Genomic DNA, 21251 nt, shown 5'->3' on the forward strand with positions numbered 1-21251 from the left:
GGAGATGAGATCCCACCCGGACTGGCTCTGTGCCCGTGGGTGGAGGGTTTACCCCGGGTCGTGAAGGCTTCTGTGCTACAGGCTGGCACAGGCTCGCAGGAGAGGAAGCTCCCGCTGCAGGAGAGAGCCCTCAGGCAGAGAGTGGATGCAGGTGCTCCAGGGGGACACTGTGGGCCTGCCGGGGACTGGCTCCCAGGGACTGCAGGGACTCAAGTGGGCTGAGGGAACTGAAGGGCAGCAGCAGCAATGTCTGCAGCGGGGGTCTGCACACATGTCCCACACGTATGCCCCCAGAAAGGCTGCTCTGCGTGGCATTTCTCCTCCCAGATGCGTAGTTGGCCCAAACCGCCCCTCCACTCCACACTCCCAACTCCTTTCCACTCGTCTCAGGTTACTAGAAATTCAGAATATTTTAGTTGGTGTTGGAGCCCAGAGACTTTTGTTTGTCCTGCCCATGTTCTAACATTGCTGGCTTTTTAAAGATCTCAGGGCTTTGACTCCAAAACAGCAAGATGATGAGGATCCCAGAGAGCTTTCTGGAAGCAAGGCTTTATGCTTTGCAATACTGCCATCCCACCAGCTCTTCTCAAAATCCCTCCAGGACACAGACTCACAATCTTGGGTCCTCAGATTGCTGAAAGGATGCGCCTTCAGAAAGTGATCGGCGTGGGTCGGCAGGACGCACCGAATGGTTGAGTGAGGAGTTCAGCCAATCCTCTTCCCGGAAAGCCATGATCACACCGGACGTGCTGTCAGAAAACAACCTCTGGGAAGAGACCAAAGACATACAACCAACTGAGGAGCATGTGAAGCTGAGGGAAGAACAGCGAGAGTCGTGGTGTTTTTGCCCAGGGCAGGTCCCGTCCCCACCCCCTCAGTGTGACGGCCCTGTGAGCGGCGCAAGCCTGAATGGGGGTGGCTTCACTGTCAGAGGTTGCCCACTTGATGTCGCCATGCGTGGGCAAAGCCCGGCCCCTAAGCATTTCTGGAAACAGTAGCCATCTCAGTGGCAAGCTGACGTGGAAGGTCAACTTTGCAGCCGCCTGAGGTTGGATCTAGAACAGAGCAGCGAATCAGCCAGGAAGGTGAGACGGACAACCACACAATGAGACAGACAACCACACAATGAGACAGACACAGCGGCCTTGATGGGCTGCACGTAACCCCAGGGGGTCTGGAAGGTGGTGTGCTTGTGCAGGCCTGTGCTCAATCAGGTGAGACCAGGAAGATGGGCATTGTGGGGATGCTTAGAGACCTGCCACCAGCCTAGGCCCTGCCCCCAGGGGTTGCTGCCTCCCAGGAAGTCCAAGTTGACTGAGGGGACAATGCCCAGCCCTGTCGAAGGTCCCTGTCCACTCTGGGGCTCCCATGGAGAGAGGCCTTCCCACCTGGAAACTTCTCCCCAGGTCTTCTTCAGAGGCTGAAACGAGGTGCTCTCAGAGCAGAGAAGATGGTGAGCAGTGAGGAGAGGCTCCTGAGGAGTCGGCCCTCCTGGGGAAGGAAGCAAATGAGCTGGGAGGGTGGAGTGGTCCCTGCTTGCTCTGGCCTCAGCCCCCTCAGTGTACATCTCCCTCCTGGAGGCGACAGGAGCCCAGGGAACCCGGGAGAGCACACCCGGGCCGCGATGAGCAACACTCCCAAGGAGGAGGATCTGAGCTCAACACAGGATCAGCCCAGGTAGGAAGGGAGACTTTCGCCACCAGGACACTCGAGTCAAGGTCAGCGTGCCCCTGCAGGGATGAGCTCCCTGCCTGTTCTATACGTCCCTGTGGTCCACTGACTGCTTAGGGACTGGCTTCTGACCAGCAGACCCAGCACAAGTGACAGGACGACCCTTCCCAGATTCCATCACCGAGGCTGTCATTCTCTCTCACTCGCTCTCCTGTGTTCCCTCTTCCCTCTCCCCTTGCTCCCCTCTCTCAGTCTGTCTAACCCCTGGACCTGGGGACATACATGGACGTCCTGAGCTCCCCTATGCAGAGGCCCACGCAGAAGAAAACCAAGAGAGTGCCCTGGCCAACAGACAGAAAGGAGCCAGGCTCTCAGTGAAGTTGATCCTGACCGAGCCCACAGGAGTAAGCTTGACAGCACATCTCACCCTGGTCCAGCCTCAGTGGAGGCCACAGCCCCAACCTGGAAGTCGTCATGAGCAGAGGCTCCAGCTCAGTTGTGCAGGATTCCTGGTCCACAGAGATGGAGAGAGAGTGAATATTTGCGGTTTACAGATGCAGGGTGGGGAGCAGTGTTGTCAGAGAGGAGGAGACACCTCACACCATCTCCCAGTTCCAAGTCTGGCCTGCCCTTCTCCCTCCTCTCCCCTCCAGGTTCTCTGCAGCCACAGTACCCACCTCTCTAACCTCCTCTGGCCAAACTCACTTCTGCCTGGGTGTCTCCACACCAGCAGTGCCTTCTCCCTGGCACGCTGATCACAGGTGAGTGCAGCGCTGGGTCCTCATGTCATTCTGGTCACAGCAAATGTCACCTCAGTCAGGCCTTTCAGACCCTCCTACCCAGTGAGACCCCAGCCCTCCCTGCAGGACTCTCTTTATTTTCATTCCAGTTCATGCTCTTCTCTTTCATGTGTCTCTGATTTTGTGCTTTTGTCCATCTGCCTCCAGACTGAGCTCCTGGTGGGCAGGGATCACTGGGTAGATTTCAGCACCACCCTTGGGCCCACCAGGGCTCCCGGCCCAGGGTGATGGCTTGGCACATAGCTGCCGAATGAACAAATAGGGGCATCTTGGATCCCTCCTTCCTGCTTTTGCTCCACTCAGTCGGTGAAGAGGAACACTAGTAATAGGAAGTGCAAGTGAGTCCTGAGGCAGGCGGAGGGTCAGCATGATGTCTGCATGAATCCTCTTTTCTCCAAATTGCTCCAGCAAAGCTCAGTGGGCACCACTGACACAGGAGGCTGCCACCTGATGGCCAGCATAGGAACTGCAGCCTCAGGCAGGGACAGCACAGCACCAGGCAGGCATGTATTTCTGCTGGAGAAATGCCTATCCAAATGCATTGCCCATTTTTCATTGTGCTATTTGTATTTTATTGTTGAGAGGGGAGAATGTATTATATATTCTCAATAGTAGACCTTTATCAGATATGTAAAGATCTGTAAACATATTCTCCCCTTCTGTGAGTTGTCTTTTCGCTTTCTTGATCGTGTCTTTCAACGCACTCAAGTTTTACTTTTCATGAAGTTTAATTGATCTGTTTTCCCTTTGGTTGCTTATGTGTTGGGTGCCACAATTACAAAAACATTGCCTAATCCAGGGCCATGTTTTCTTCCAAGAGTTTTATAGTTTTAGGTCTTACATTTACATCTTTGATGGTAAGAAGATGTAACATTTTTGTATATGGTGTGAGGTAGGGGTTCACCTTTATTCTTTCACATGTGGATATCCACCTGTCCCAGCACTACTTGTTGAAAAGATTATTCCCTCCTCATTGTCTTGGCATCTCAAATAATTCTAGAATCTGTGGTTGTTGCAGGTGGTGTGACTTACAGTTCCTTAGAATTTTTCTTTACTTGAAGGTTGCTTTTCTCTGGCCTTGTGGACTTTCACCCACTGCATATGTAGACTGATCATTAGCGAAATAATCATATCAGGTATTTGGACTAGTTTTTTCTTTGCTTGCGGTGGGTATGTAAGTCCACTTCCTGTTACTCCCTGATGGCTGGGTGGACCACATTGCACCATTGTTCTGGCCTGGATTATCGCTGTATCCTTCTAACTGGTTTCTCTGCCTCTATATTTGACCCGCCATCTATCCTCAATGCACCAATTGGAGTGACCCTTTAAAACCAGATGTCACACCCTGACATTGTGAAATCTCTCAAGGGGCTCTCCATTTCTCTCAGGGGGAAAGTTCAAGTCCTTATGATGGACCTCAAGCCCAATACAGTTGGTCCCACACTCTCTCTGACATCATCTTTGGCCAGTCATCCCCTGTACCATTTGCTCCAGTCCCTCTGCCCTCCATTATGCTCCTGGTACATGTCAGGCACTCTCCCACCTGTAGACTTGTACTCTATGTTCCTTCCACTTGGAATCCTCTTCCACATGATGATTTCATGCCTCATCTTCTTCACTATCTTTAATTCTGTGTTCAAATGTCATCTTGGTGAGGCTGTATTGACCATGTCATTTAAAATATAAACTATCCTCTTGTCCTGACACTCCCTATACAACTTGTTCCCCTTTCATTTTTCCCCTTAGCACTAACACCCTATAAAATAATATATAATGATAAGAATCAGTGTTCAATCAGGACATGGAAACCAACCAATAGATTGAGCAGGGACAGTTTATATAATGAACAATTAACCATAAACCTTTAAAGGGAACTATAGAGAATAGCCCAGAATTACAGTAGAGTAGTTAAGAAAGAAACAAATTTGGGAGAGGACCCCCTCGCCAAGGCTGCCTTCAGGCCTTGTTGGAGAAGGAATGATTGCAGCACAGGGATGGTGGAGAAGATTGTCATGTTTCCCAAGGCCAGTACCAGTCCCTGGTCAGGGCAGAGCTCAGCAGGTAGGGAACAGTAGGCTGAGACTGGCAAACAGGAAAGCCCTGCCCCCTCCCAGGGGCAGGTAGGCTGAGGCTGGGATGCCTACTGGATTCACTGGGATTCCACTTGCAGCGGTGCCACTCATTCTCCTTATTAAGCCATCCAAGGGGATCCACTGAATCCACTGTGGATCACCCACTGTGGGTGAGTCCATGTAGACACCCCTGAATTGTGCCACTGCTGGTTGTACTGCAGGAAAAAGAAAAAGAAAAGAATGGAAGCACCCTGGAATTAGGATGGAAGGCCCTTTGTCCTAAACCTTCTCTGACAAAAGCTTAACCCCTGCCAGGTGCAAAAGAGAAATGTCTACTGGGTGCAGCTCCATTATTGCAGAACAGACAATAGAGGCCAACACTCTGATGTTGTTACACAGGGGCAATCCATTGATAACTGGCACCATAATTCCCTTATTATTTTGTTTATGTATTCCATGCTTTTACTTCCAACTTGCCTCTATTGCTTTATTTGAAGTAAGATTTTGAAGACAGCATATGCTTGTATCAAGGTTTCTAAAAAAAGGTATTTTGACCCCCCAAAATGCCATTATTAGATCAAAACAACAGAAGAATTAAAAGTACAAAGTAGCTATACTATCAGTATATGCCTTAAGTAAATAGTTTACTGTCAAATTCCTCTTATATAAGAAAGCACCATGCAGTTTCATTTTAATGATGTTAGCCTCAATAATCTAGTATAATAATAAACTCTTTTGTAATGAGTAACTGTATAAAATGAAGTTACAATAATTTACAATTTACGTCTGTGACATGACCCAACTACTCTCTACAAGCACCACTGAAATCTTGATTGATGCTTGGCTACCTTGTTCTACTAGAACTAACGGGAATATTTCACTGCCAACAAACTCTGTTTACCTACTGTGTAGTTTATAAGGGTTGAATTCTTCTCTACTTGAAAATCACCATTTTCATCTCTCCATATGGAGACCTGTTTACTGGCAGATAGCTTTGCAGCCAGCATAGTTTTTGTTCAGGAGAGTCTTATATAAGAAGTCATAAAATATGAGTATAAATAACTTACACTTAGGCAATTTATCTTTTTCTTTTTTTTTCCCTGCTTGGAAAGATTTGCCCTGAGCTAACATCTGTTGCCAATCTGCCTCTCTTCTTTCTCCCTTCCCAAAGCCCCAGTACATAGTTCTATATTCTACGTGTAAATCCTTCTAGTTCTTCTACATGAGCCACTGCCACAGCATAGTCAATGAGAGACGAGTGGTGTGGTTCGCCCCTGGGAACTGAACCTGGGACTCCGAAGCGGAGCGTGCCAAACTTTAACCGCTAGGCCATCAGGGGTTGCTCCAGGAAATTTTTCTAGAAAAATATTGGAATCAAGATGTATGATTTATTTCTAAAAATTTCATAACATACTTTAAAACATGAAATGCTCAACATGTTTAAAAGCACTTTACCACTCAGTTTACCTTAACAAAGATATAGCAAACATTTTGAGAAATATACTTTCAACAGGAAAGTCCAATTGTAGCTTTATGCTTTTGTAGACCACTCCCAATAACGTGGCTTAAAAAATATAACTGTAAGATTCTCTCAAGAAAATGTATTTCATTTCTATAAAAATCTTTCTTTACAGTGTCTCAATGTTTGTTTCCTACTAAGCTTCTCAATGTTCTTTAGGCTTAACAATATAGTAGAATCAAGCTCCTATAATCTAGCTTTTAATCCCACAATCCGGAAAGCTCTATCTCAAGGTCATCAACGACCTCTTAAATCACCGAATAATATTATTCCCATTTTATAAGTGCGAATACTAGGTTTTAAAGAAGTCAAGTTCATGCCCAATATTGTTTAGCTAGTAAGAGGCAGAGCCTAGATATGACTGACTCCTGCTGTCTGATTCTAAAATCCATAAGCATAACCTCTAGGTATACAGCCAAACATAACACTCTGTATTCTTGCAACAGAATAAATGCATTTGCTTTTTCTTTAATATCTGTAACACGGTTCTTAACTATTCCAATACATTGGTTTCTCCCTTTCTGTAAATGAGAGTGTTCTTCAAAGTACCTTCCTTCCTCTCTGCTCTTCTCTATACATTCCCTCCACTCCCAGTTCTTGAATTCATTTAACAAGCATTTATTTTATTGAGCCCATACAATTCCAGACCCCATGGAAAAACAATGAAAAAAAACCAGTCCCTGGCCTTGAAGGATTTACAGACTACTAGGGGAGAAAGCCCTATAAGCAAGTCCAATACTATTTTCAAAAAAGAAAAACAAGTTTGAGTCTGCACAAACACAGAAGGCTATCTATGCCACACAGCATGGGTTTTCAAGCCTTTTCTGAGGAGGACTACAGTTTTTTAAGAAATAGCGTTTAAAATTTCCAAAAGAGCACACAAGACCTAGAACTTCCCTGATCCACTGTCCCCTTCCCACTACAAGCCATGTTTTTTCTAAGACTCTTAAGAACATCGTTTGAAAACCACTCTATTCTAACATCTTAATACTTTTCCCTTCCATGCCTAGGTCTTTAATCTACCTGGAATGGATTTTTGTGTACGGAGTAAAGTAGGGTTCCAATTTGAATTTTTTCCATACTGATATCTAATAGTCCCAGGACCACTTAAAGAAATGCCCCTCCTTTGCCCTCTGCTCTGTAAGAGCACTTCTATTAAAAGAAATCAAGTTTCTGGATACACGTGGAACTGGATTTGGGTTCTCTACTGTTTTCCACTGGTCTAACACTGTGCTAATACCAAAGTGCTTTAGTTACTATAGCTTTATATATAATAAATCAGGATATCTCATAGATCAAGTCTTCTCACCTTGACCTGCTGCTTAAAAAATATCTTGGCTATTCTTAGTCCTTTGTATTTCCATATGTATTTTAGAAATCACACGTAATTTTGAGTTCTGTAATTTCCTGGCAAACTGGTAAAATACCCACAAAACAAATCTAGATCAGTGTTTCTCGACCGGGGCAATTTTAACACCCCCACCTCCCACCCCAGGGACATTCAGCAACGTCTGGAAACATTTTTGGTTGTCACAAAGTGGGGGGTAGGTACTACTGGCCTCTAGTGGGTTGAGGCCTGGGAGATGCTGCTAAGCATCCCACAGTGCACAGGACAGCTGCCACAACAAAGAATTATCCCATTCAAATTTTAATAGTGCCACTTTTGAGAAACCCTGTCCCAAATAAATCAAGGGGCAAATTTGTATGGGCCCATTAAAGGCCAGGGAACGTCTACCAAAAACAATAATTGAGTTTTAGAAAAACTGAACTGCCATGTGCCAAATGAGATTTACCCCAATTCATTAAAAAAAAATCATATTATTTGCATAGACCAAAAGGCTTATCTTCCTCTTCTCTATAGCAGGGACATTTGCAGGAAGCTTATTGGAGGGGTTAAGTCTTTAAAATACAAAGTTATAAAGAAACAAGACATATCCAGAAGATATTTAAAAAAAAAAAGAAACTCATAGAAATCAGTAAGAAACAACCCAATAGAAATATGGGCAATCTAAATAGGCAATTCACTAAAAGGAATATTCAAATGACCAATAAACATATAAAAAGATGCTCAACCTCATTAGTCACCAGAGAAATACCAATTCAAACTCACGAGAACACCATCCATGCACCAGAATGGCTAAAATTTTAGAAGACTGGACATATCAAGTGTTAACAAGAATGCTGAGCAACGTAATTCCCATATACTACTGGATGTAGGGAAGGGGTTGCATAAACTGGTTCAACCACTTTGGAAAATGTTGGCAGTCTCTACTATAGCTGAACATATCCATACACTATAACCAGCAATGCCATTCCTAGGTATATATCCAACAGAAAATACTTACCTATTTGCAAAAGAATGAACAAGAATGTTCATAAAAGCATTAAAAGCCTAATGTAGAAACCATCCAAATGTCTAATAACTGCAGAACGGATTAATAAACTGATATGTTCATAGAAGTAAATAATATACCACAACAAGAACTACTACTATATGCAACAACACAAATGAATCCCCAAAATACAATGTTAAGCAAAAGTACACAGACTCAAGAGTACAGATATCACTCCATAGGCAAAACTCATCAATGGTGACAGAAGGGAGGATAGCCAATACCTGTGGAGAGAAAGGATAGTGACTAGAAAAGAGCATAAGAAGGGGCTGTAGGGTGTTGGTAATGTCCTATTTTTATCTAGGTGGTAGATACACGAGTGTGTTTACTTTGTGAAAATTCATCAAGCTATACGGTTAGGATTTGTATGCTTTTCTGTATTTAGCTTATATCTTACTAAAGAATTTGCTTAAAAATAGAAAGAATCCAACCCTGATTTATCGCATCTGATGCTTCAAGAGACTATTCTAAACAGCCCAAACTCACAATGATGCTAAAATGCAAGTTGTGTATATATTGACAACGGATTTTTTACCAAGGAACAAAGGCAATGCAGTGGATAAAGGATAGCCTTTTCAATAAATGGTGCTGAACAATGAGATATCCATAGGCAAAATAAATGAACTTGGATCCATACCTCACACCATATACCAAAAATAACTCGAAATGGATTTTAGACCTAACAGTAAAACCTAAAACTATATTTGATAGAAAAACACTTGTATTCAAAATATATAAAGAACTCTCAAAACCTAACAATAAGAAAAAAAAAAACAGGCAAAAGTTTCAAAAAGATATTTTATCAGAGAAGATATACAGATGGCTCATAAGCACATGAAAAGACGCTCAACATCATAAGTCATCAGGGAAATGCAAATTAAAACCACAATGAGATACCACACTACATGCCTATTAGAATGGCAGACAAGACTGACCATACCAAGTGTAAGCAAAGATGTAGAGAAATGGGAACTCTCGGACACTGCTGGTGGGAATGTAAAATGGTATAATGTATAAACACTTTGGGTAACAGTTTGGAAGTTTCTTAAAGAGTTAAACATAAGTGATCCACTCATTCTACTCTTATGTATTTGCCCATAAAAAGGAAAGCACATGTCCATAACAAAGACTTACATACAAATGTTCATAGCAGCTTTATTTGTAATAGCCCAAAACTAGAAACAACTCACATATACATCAACACGTGACTGGATAAACAATTTGTAGTATATCCATAGAACAGAACCTTACTCAGCAACACAAAGGAACAAACTGTTGACACACACAACATGGATGAATTTCAAAAGAATTATGTTAAGTGACAGAAGCTAGACAAAATTGGTGTACAAATTGTCTGATTCCATTTATATAAACTCTAGAAAATGCAAACTAATCTATAGTGATAGAAAGCAAATCAGTGGTTGTTTGGGGAGAGAAAGTCACAGAGGGGTGGGAAGGAGGGATAACAAAGGTGCATGAGAAAACTTTTGAAGGTAATGGATATGTTCACTATCTTGACGCTGACTGAAAGTTTCATGGAGGTACACCTTATGGTGGAGGCCATAACTTATCAAAGCGTACCATTTATTTTATTTTATATTTTTTCATTTATATATTTTTATTTGGAAATGTTTATATCAGTACAGTGAAACTAAATTTTAGAGACACGGGATGTCATTAGTTTGGATATCATTAGTTTATTATAAAAGAGAGACATGGAAATTATTTACATGATGAAAGATTTCAGTACTTCAGTGGAATGGGCAGCTTCACGTGATGCCATTTCAATAGTGATTCATTTCAGTCTACATACTTTCCAAGAATGTCACCATCTCTAAATAAGAAATAATCCTTGTCGTCTAGAGCTACTTTGGCGCCTCCGTACTCTAGGAGAAGAACTTTATCTCCCACTTTCACACTAACTGGTTGAATCTCTCCACTCTTTCCTTTAGAGCCCGATCCAACAGCTACTGCTGTTGCTTGCAATACTTTTCCTTGAGATTTTTCTGGAAGTATAATGCCTCCTTTGGTTACAGTTTCGGCTGCACTCCTTTCAACCAAAACTCGGTCAAAGAGGGGAAGAGACTTTCTAAATGCCTGTCCTGCCATGACTCCGGCCGCTGCAGCCCACGCTCCGCTCTAGCGCCTCCGTTGCAAGCAGAGACCCGCAGTCCCACCCTCGACCTCGAGACACGTGAACTTGGGACAAGGCACCCGGCGCGCAGGCACGCTCGCCTCCGGCCCCCGCCGCTCCCCGTGCGAGGGGGCGGCGAGGCAGCGCGCGCCGCGATTCGCCAGGAGGGCCCTGCGCAGACCCTGACGCGAGGACCCCAAAGCGTACCATTTAAATAAATGCAGTTTGTTTTGTCAAGTACGTTTCAATAAAGCTTTTCTAAAAAAAATACAGGTTGTATATAAATATTATAAACCAGAGTTTCTATAATTAGCTCAAAATCAACTCCATTCATTCACACAACAAATAGTTATCTAGCACCTACTATACGCCAAGCACTCTGCCAGGTTCCAGGGTTACAATGGTAAGCAAACTGACATGGCTCCTGACCTCATGGAGAACACAGTCTGCTAGGGGAAGCAGAGATCAATAAAAGATGCACACAGACACATGGATAATAAAAACTTCACAGACAAGTGCTGTGAAGGAGACAAACACAGTGAGATGACACAAAATAACAGGGAAACCAAATCTGATCTAACGGAAAGGTCAGCATGGCTCCCTCAAGGAAGTGAAATTTAAGCGATACCTAATGGAAGAGGAGGATAACAAGTTGAAGATGTAACTTTCCTCAGAAGAGACACTAACACAAGCAAAGGCTCTGAGGCAGAAGAAAGCATGACCCTTTGAAGGAATGGAAAGAAAGTCAAAAGGGCTAAGTGTCAAAACAGTGTAGACAACACTATTGGTCACCTCTCCAGTAACTATTCCATCTCCTCTTCCTCACTCCTAACAGAATCACACTTGGGTTCCAGCAGCCACCCTCCTCCACACATAGTCATGTGCTTTAGAGGAAGATGACTCCATTCTTGATTTTAGGAAGTGGATACGTTGAGACTTAAGTCAGTGATTCTCCTTTTCTCCCTGCCAGTGATTAGTTAAAGAACGGCATGAGTGAAAGCAGGAAAAGAAGTTATTGCATGCTCTAAACAAGAGATGGTAGTTTGGACCAGGGAGTTGTCAATGGAGATAGAGATTTGCACGGAGAAATAAGGTAGAGCAACGTGTACAGGATGTCTCCTAGGTTTCTGGCTTAGGCAAATAACGACCAATCTTTTCCATATAGTCAAAGCCAGAGAAATATTTTTTAAAAATTAAGTGTCTTATTCTTAATATATTTCACTTAAATATTCTTAATATTCTTATTCTTAATATATTTATTAAGAATTTTATTTATTAAGAATTTATTAAGAATATTATTATTCTTAATATATTTCACTTAAATAAATCTAATTAGAACTATTCAAGGATCATACCTAAAACATATCTCATCCTCATGCAGGATACTGGCTTCAGAAGTTAATGCAAACTTATCAAGAATGAATGAGGCTAACTAGATTTTGTCTTACAATACAAATCAGTGTTTTCTAAAATCCTAACTTATAATTAACAATCCTGCCTACAAATAACATCAATTTCTGAATATCATTTATTTTGCCTTGCCTGCTTCAAAAAATGATTTAAGCTAGCAAAATGTCCAAATCAATTAAAAGCCAAGCCAAGAATAAAGTAGTCCAAGGATTTCTGACCACTCTTGTGTTATCTAAAAATAATTCCAGAGAAATTAGATGGAGGTACCTAATGAATTATGCTCATCAAATTTATCAAATTAGATCTCATAACAACAGTAATGAAGGTTCCTATTACACATACCAACAGACCCAGGCAAAAATATAACCTACCTTGACAAGTTGATGAAGTGCCATTTCTTTCAGAAGCTGGTGTACTTGGACTGTTGAAATGACGTGAAGCTCCTCGGTCCTCGCCATCGTTTGTAACACTCTTTGAGTGGCACGTACAACGACGTGACAACGGCACTTCAGCTTTTTCGCTTAAGCTTTCATCCGCTGGCTTCCCTCAAAGTGAAAGAACCTCTATTCATAACATTTCTAATTAAACAAACATTAATCATCCTCTGCAGCTAGAGTGAGCAACCACTCGAATTTGCCCAGGATTGGGAGGTTCCTCAGGCTGTAAGATTTTCAGGGCTAAACCTGGGAAAGTACCTGGCAAATCTGGACAAGTTGGTCACCCTATCTGTAGCATCAAATTAGGACAGGAGAGAAACACTTATGCTGTCAGAGACATTTATAGAGAAATTATCATCAATTTACATAACTTACAAAAAGATAATAGTCAAAGATTAATAATGTAATAAAGGCACAACCACTTGAGTATTCGTTTATATTGAGATTCATTAAAATATCAAGCAGGGAGGATTAAAAGAAAGACCAAAAGTATATTCTTAGTTACTGCTATTTCCTTAAATGAATCATTCTGGATAAAAAGTACTTTATTATATTTTTGTCAAGTCCCAATAATCAAGCTGAATATATCAACCAAATACTCACCACGAAGAAGAGACTGTTGCCACGCTAAAGCAGCACAAAGTAAGACTAAGCTTTTCCCACTTCCTGTAGGGCTCTCCAACAAACAATGCTGCTTACTTTTTAATCCTTGGACAATCTATTGACACAAAAACAATAAAAAAAAATCAGTAAACAATTTACTTCATTAGGGTCTGTCTGCATCACAAGTACAAACACAACAAGCAGTAAAGTTGTACTTGAGGGAACATAGCAATAGCAGAAGGGAGAATTAGTATTTCGTTCAATCTAGACCTTATTCCTTTATCTTTCTCCCTAAAATTATGTTGGACTTAAAAGCATATAGGCATAAAAGAAATGAACAAAGCAATTTCTGCCTTAAGGATGCAAGCACCATCATTTCTGTAAGACTAGAGTACACTAATACATTTGAAGACAACTTAATGGAGGATACTGCTAGAGAGTGTAAATCACTACAACCACTTTGGACAGAAATTAACAATTTCTAGCAAAGTTGAAGATACCCAACACCAGGAAGTCCAGTCCTATGTATATATCCAAAACCTTTCCCACAGGAACATAAGGAAACATGCATAAGAAAGTTCATAGCAGCATTGTTTAGAATTGCAAAAGAATGTAAACAACTTAAATGTCTGTCAGAAGGAAACTGGATAAAAAAATTCTGGTACATTCATACAATGGAATACTATACAGCAATTAAAATAGACTAACAATCAATAAGGCTACTTCTTAAAAATAATGTTAAGCAACTAAAAAAACTTCTGAACAAATATAGGTACAGTATCATATCATTGTACAAAGTTTAAAAACAGGTAGAGCAATGCTCTATATTGTTTACAGATACATATGTAACAAAAGTATAACAACACATCTAGGAAAGAAAAAGAATAAATTCAGCATACTAGTAATGTTACTTGCAAACAAGGTATAAAGTAAATATGGCAAAATATTAAGATGGAACAACTCTGGAAAGTTGGCTTACTCATTTGTCTATTAATTTTCTATATGATTGAAACATCTCAAAAAATATGGTGAGAAATATAGTATTCTGTGTAAAAGACAGTAAATACTTTGTAGAAAGTAGTAATTCCGTAAAGTAAGTAGAAGTTCCAAATGAGCTGAGAATAGTTTTCAGAATATTCTCCTTTGCCTCCTAACCATATACAGTTTATAGCGATCAGGATTATTTTTCGAAAGGTTACATGTTCTTCCATGAACCCAGCAAATATTTTCAATCCATTTACTATCTGAGAAAATGAATGTAGTCACAGATTCAGTATGTTATGAATTATCAGCATCTTTATCTTAATAAAGACTTAACTGCTGAAAAATACTTGCAGAATTCATTATAGCAAGCTACGATGGACAAGCTTTACAAGGAAAGTTCATCTTCACCCCACCAACTGCACATTCAGACCATATTGAAGAGTCCTGCTTTCCTGTTTACTTAGATTCCTAACTGCAGCAGACACGAAAATCAAGACTGAAACATCGCCATTCAAAGAAAACCAGATACCCAACTAGACTAGGACAGAAGTCTAGAAATAAAAAGGGGATTCCTAAATGTATAAACAAAACAAATGCAAGTAAAAGAATTTCCTAGTCTTAACCATCACAGTGGTTGAGAACATGTCTCGGAATCTGACAAATCCGGATTTGTATCCCTACTCTGCCAAAGCTGTGGACCAGGAGGTAGAAGTACGAGTTCTAGATCAGGTTCCCACAACTCAGATGTGTTTCCTTGATCATGTTTTCACTTCTCTAGACTAAGATCCTTATCTGTAATAATCCCTAATTGAAAAACTGTTGTAAGGGAGAAAATGCCTTGGCACACAGTAGGTGCTTGATAATTCTGATTTAAAGGTCAGAAGGGTATAATGAAAAGAAGAGGGGCTTTGGAGTAAAGCAAGCCTAAGTGTGAGTCCCACTGTGTGAATCACTGAACCTCAGTCTGTTTCTTCATCTGTGCAATGGAGATAAGATTATCTACCTGATAGAGTTTTGACGAAAATTAGCCAGGCATTGAGATAAGAATTAAGTAAGGTAATGGATAGAACGTGCCTAAACTCTAGTACTTGACACAGAGGAGGTGATCTACTTTAATCCCCACCTCTTCTGAACCACCTATGCTTAATCTAGGATCCAGAGACGGAAGTCAGAGACTGTGCTCTCTTGCTATTGCGTGCAGAAGTCTTGGTACATGACTGCATTTCTCTGAAGAGAATGTCCGTGGATTTCTCATTCCCAGAACTATATACTAATAAAATCACTGAAAATAGAGGGGAGACTGATATGCACTGTTATCAACTGAGGACTTCCTTGCAATAGTGAAAAAAACCAGCAAATTCGACCTGGGGATGGAGGGATGGCTAAAAGAGCAACTCAACAGCTTAGGAAGCCAATTATACCCCGACCCCCAGCCTATGTGTTCCCAAACAAGCTAAGAACCACTATTCTGAGGTATTTCCCAGTTCCAATATTCTGTGATTCTATCTGTGCGACTCTTGAGAAGAGATTTGGTGGACTCTAACCCCTTCACCCCAGCCAATAACGCAACGCCGGCTAGCTCCTCAGATACAGCCTAGAAATCCACCCCGCCCGCAGTCGCCGCCATCCCCCAGGGGATAAAGGACGAGGCCCCGATCCGCCTCCCGCTGCCGCCCCCGCCGCCACGAGTCAGCGGGGGGCCGAGGGGGCCCGGGCCCTCTCCCCGGGGTCGGGACAGGCTCCCTCCGGCCTCCGCGTGCTCAGACCCCCGAGGCCCGGGACGCGGTCACCCCGACGGCCCGCACGGCGGCCAGGCGAGAGCAGAAGGCTCCCTTCGGGCAGGCTGCGCGCCGCCCCACGAGAGACAGGCTGGCCTGTTCTGAGGAAAACCGAGGCAGCGCTGCCTGGGCTCCGAGTCCCGGGAGAAAAGGAGACAGTATCCGCGAGCACACACGGCGGAGCCTGGCAGAGAGGAGAGGCTTCAGACCTCTCGCCTCCTCACCGGGCTGCCACTCCCTGGCCGAGCGCGGACTCCGGCGCCTCGCCCGCTCCCTCCTCCGCTCTCTCCAGGCCGCGCGCCCGCGCGCTCCCGGACGAATTCCCGCCTCCCGCCCCCTCGACTCCCAGCACCCAATCACCCGCCAGAGCAGAAACCAAGCAACCAATCCCGGCGCGAGGTTAGGAGGCGCGCACCCTAGCCCCCGAGGGAAGCCTCCGCAATAAAAACCGACGCAAAGGATTTGGCGGCCCGGAGGGGAACGCCTGAAAAGCGAAGGCCGCTCGCAGACCGCAGGGTTTAAAGGAAAAGTCTCCGTTTTGAGATTTTGAAACCGGCGACTTAACCCGTGCATCCGTTTCCTTGGAAACTCGCAGTCTCATTCTTCAGGTCTGTAGACCAAGAGAAAGGAAACCCTTTGAAGCCTCGCCGGGTTCTTCCCAGAGCGCCCGGCAGTGCCGCTCAGCTCACGCTTCCGACCTTCACGGCGCCCGGGTGTCGCACAGACGGAGGCGGGAACTGCCAGACGCCCGAGCCCGGCCAGGCGACAAGGCTGGCTGACGACTGGCCGCAGAACCTCAGGATGTTCGAGGCTTCCCCGGGTACCGAGTTCAACCAGAGCAACGCTCTAGAGCGCTCCCGCCCCGGCCGCTTCTGCTCCATCAAGGCTCATCCGCCTCTGTCCCTCCTGACACCCGGTTGTTATTCTTTGCCACGAAGTACACTTCAGCTTCCTCGAAGGTAGGGAGTTAATCATGATCTCTCCAAATTGTGATTTTGTCAATTTCTGAGTAACTTAAGCTTGGCTCCAGTACTAGTGTCTCAAAAAAGCAAAACCTGAGACAGTTTCTCAAGTTTGAGCAAGTAGTTTGGGGAGAGGTTTGCTGCAGGGGGAGCAGCGGGAGGAGAGTGGATTTGTTTGCCTCCCTTTCAGTTTTACTGCATCTTCCCAAATTGCAAAATGTACAGTGCTAAAGATAAATTCTACCTTTTAATTTAGTAATCTCAGCCTCAAAAATTTATCCTAACAGAGTAATCCAAAAGAAAGAAAAAGTAAAAATACCTCAGTTGATAACAGTGCCTACTGTAATCCTGAAAAAAGTCGTCAACCTCCCGGTCTAGTAATAGCACCCTATACGGTTATGATATATCAGTTTGATCATTATGAAGCCAGTAAAATAATTATCAAAACTAAACAACTTGCAAAAAAATTTCATATAAAGTTAAATGAAAGAAAGCAGACTCCCTACTGGGTATTATGAATTCCATTATGTGAAAATATATATGCATAAGCAAAGATAGAGGGAAAGTATAAAAAATGTAACTTGCTGTTAAAACAGTGGAATGAAGGATAATTTATCAATACTTAAAAAAATCTTCAAATTTTTATTCTGCTTTTACAATTTTTTTAAATATCAAATCGTTTAAGTAACTGCTCCAGGGAAAGGACTACGATTTTCCTCCGCTCAATTCCTAAGGCTCTCAACCCACTCTAGCCTTGTATGGCCATTTGACGTGTGTGGCCTTAACAGAAATGGATACACGTAGGCTCTGGAGCCAGACAGTCCTGGATTCCAGTCCCTTGAACTGTTCCTTTCAGGTGAACAGTAGTGAAAGAAAACACAAAAAACTACAAGTTCATTTGATAAAGAACAGGAATGTTTATAAACCAATATTCAAAATAGCTGCACACATCTGTTTTCACTTGAATAAAAAAATCACATTGTGACAAATTTTGTAACCTTAACTTAAAATACATGAATATTAACATTTACTAATATAGTTACACATTTTGTTTACATCATCAATGAATGTGATGAAAAACAGCATGTTATTATTTAAACACAGCAGGTTTTGACCAGTCTTTGAAAACTGATCCAAGAATGTGCGCTGCATTTAGTTAGAAACCATTTATTTCAACCTTTTCTGAACTCCTAGAGGTTTTCTACTCACATAAAATATTCCAAAGCCTCAGTTTAAAACAAAACAAAACAGGAGCTGCTGTATTTAATCTTAGAAGACTACAAAACTGCCTTGTTTAACAATATGAAAATTCTTACAGTATTTTTCAAGTGTATGCTTTTCTTTTTCGCATCGAAATTACTTAATTGAACATTAAGCATCTGATATCTCAGGGAAAGCCAGCCCAGTATCCTGTTTTTCAGAGCTGACCAGGTGTTTCTGATGCAATCTATGGATCAGCAGAGACCCATTTGACTAAAGAAGAAATAATTAGTCAAGTGTTCTCTAAACATTGCTGCATAATGGAATCAACTGGGGAATCTTAAAAAAAATACTAATGCCTGACTCCCATCCGCAGACATTCTGATTTAATTGGCATGGGTTCCAATTGGGGATCAAGAGTTTTAACAGCTCTCCAGGTGATTTTAATGTGCAGCAAAATGTGGAGCCACCACAATGATGCAAGACACAATAGTGATCTAAATCACAATTAGCCACAAATGACAGATGCCTATAGAGGAGAACTCACTTTTAAAAAAGTTTCTCAAGTTGGAAATACTTTATAGTTTCTCTCTGTTTCTTAAGATCAAATTTATGCTTTTTCTTAAAGTTATAATGACTCTTTAATTAGTAGTGTTCAGAGGGGTTTTCTATTGTTAAACACTCAACAATTTTTTTCACCCATTAAGTTTAGGTTATTGTATATAATCACTGCTATACACTTATCTATTACGTGTAACAATACACTGAAATTACCTTCTAGGCATCACAGTTTTAAGAATCATCCATAGTTTATTGACTGTTTGAAGCATTCTCCACAGAACCCCTGAATTCAATAGCTGGTTCATATTGGATGTTAATACTTCTGCATATGGTATAAGTTCACTGGCAGAGAGTGGAGTCAAGCGTTCTAGAATCTGTATAGTGTCCATATGTCTTACTGGGACAGCTGAAAATGCTAAAGGGGAAACTTAGCAGTCATAATTTAAATTCTATACAGCTTACCAAATAAGAAGTAACATTGCTCTATCAGACTACAGGCCAAACAAATCAAGAAAACAATGTTGCTCTAAATGTAAAACTTTCAATCCTAGCCATAGTTTTGGCCATACTTAAAATAAGGACCTTAAGAAAAATTCATTTAGGTGTAGTTATTTCACAAAGAACAAAACATATCTCATTTAAGAAATCACCTTAGTGACCCAAAGACAAGGGTCATTTCCTTGGTGATTCTGACTGATTTTAAAAATTGATTGAAATATGAAAATATACCTAAGTATTGCCTTTTGTAGTCCCATTCACTTGAAAGATTGGAATTTGTTGATGCCTATAAGGGTGGCCCCCTTTATAGGTTATAAGCACCCAGCAGATTGCTGTTATTCAATAATATCAATCCTGTGCTCTTCAATAGAACAGACACTAACCACACCTGGCTGTTGAGCACTTGAAATGTAGCTAGTCCAAAATGAGATGTGCAGTAAGTATAAAATATACACTGGATTCCTAAGACTTAGTATGGAACAACAGTAAAATATCTCATTAATCGTTTTTGATATCGAGCACCTGATGGAATAATATATTAGATATATTGGGTTAAATAAAATAGTTATTAAAATTAATTTTGCCTTTTTACTTTAATGTGGCTATAGAAAGTTTAAAATTATATGTTAAAATTATATGTGTGGCTTGCGTCTTATTTCTATTTGACAGTGGTGATCTAGAACACTATCCAGTAACCACAAGTACGTTGCTCTATTCCACGGCACTTATTTCTGACTTCTTTCTATCGACCTTTCACACAACCTGTTTAGTGATATAACGTAGGACCTAGGAGGAAACAGATACAAGCATATCAGAAAGAAATGGTTAAAACTCCTTAAACTCAAAGAGAATGATTAAAATTATATTCACCAAAACCTTATTATATCCCTAGGGAAGTTCTGCATGATTGTAAGATTTCGATGAGCCTAACATCTCTTTGCACTACTAAAGGGGAAGAAGGAGTATCAATCTACTATACCTTCTTGGAGTTGTTTAGGAGAGTGGTTTTTGGCATTATTAGTCAGGAGCATTTCCCTTAACAGGGCGTCAGTCCCTGTGATGTTTTCTTCACAGACCCATCTTTCACAATGCATAAATGCGGGTAGTTAGTTACAAGGAGACATAGTAAAGCAGAATGCGACCCTTAACAATTTACAGAAAGTCAACTGGATTCTTCATTCTTAAACACAAAACTCATCTCTCTCCTCTCTCCCCCTCCCTGCTCCCTTTCACTGTCAGCAATCCAAAGGAAGTTGCACTTCGGGTGCATGCATACTAGAGTTTGAGAACTTCTGTTAGGTAGTTCAGCCAGGGAATCTGCTTAGATCAAGATCCCCAAGTGATCTGATACAGGGAAGTTGGAAACTACTACTTTTATCAAAAGTTCTCAAGCTTTCTTCCACTCTATCCCAACATAAAAGTCTTTCATCAGGAAAAATTGTTTGACATAGCCATAGTTCTGGAGTTGAGAGGGGGAGGGAAGAAAAAGAGGAGAAAAGAATGTCCATTTGGGGGAGATCATATATGACTTTAAAAAGGCCTCACTCAGAAATTCTGATGACTAGTGGTGTAGCGGTTTGCATACTCTGCTGCAGTGGCCCGGGGTTTGCAGGTTCGGATCCCGGGCACAGACCTACACACCACTCATCAAGCCATGCTGTGGCAGCATTCCACATACAAAATAGAGGAAGATGGGCACAGATTTAGCTCAGGGCCAATTTTCCTCAAGCAAAAAAAAGAGAGGAAGGTTGGCAAAGGATGTTAGCTCATGGCCGGTCTTCCTCACCAAAAAAATAAAAAATAAAAAAATAAAAGAAATTCTGATAGGCTTCTATAGGAGAACATGTCCTCTCCTCCAACCCAATTGACAATCATTGCTATATATGGGTAAAATTCAAGTTGCTCACTTTAAATGCCTAAAATGTCTCAGGCACTTGATGTATATTTTCTCATTTCACCCTAACATTCCTACAAGGTAAGCAATATTGTCTCCATTCTGCTGTAAGGAAACAGGCTGAAAGACATTTATTAATATCCCAAAGTCACACAGCTACGTGTGTCAGGCAGTCGAAGCAGTGCTGGTGACGCCCACAAGAGGACGCATTTGTCTTCCTTCAAGAAGGGTTAAGGAGGCTCCAAAGGAATGGGAAACCTTCCTTTTTGTAAATCAAATGCTTGTTTGTAACCTTTTGCTTATACCATGGTTTGACCATTCGTGACTATTGTTGT

At 41.9% G+C, this 21251-nt stretch overlaps 1 long non-coding RNA gene across 1 annotated transcript; it reads right to left on the minus strand.

Annotated features, from left to right (window-relative positions):
- Positions 1 to 12390: 12390 nt before the first annotated feature.
- On the minus strand, positions 12391 to 16077 carry LOC131402057 (uncharacterized). Its single transcript, XR_009218234.1, has 3 exons — positions 16026 to 16077; positions 13040 to 13154; positions 12391 to 12539 (listed from the first exon to the last, which is right to left on the minus strand). It is a non-coding gene; the product is annotated as an uncharacterized LOC131402057 (long non-coding RNA).
- Positions 16078 to 21251: the final 5174 nt, after the last annotated feature.

Source organism: Diceros bicornis (assembly GCF_020826845.1).
Source record: "Diceros bicornis minor isolate mBicDic1 chromosome 3 unlocalized genomic scaffold, mDicBic1.mat.cur SUPER_3_unloc_2, whole genome shotgun sequence".
Taxonomy (NCBI): Eukaryota; Metazoa; Chordata; class Mammalia; order Perissodactyla; family Rhinocerotidae; genus Diceros; species Diceros bicornis.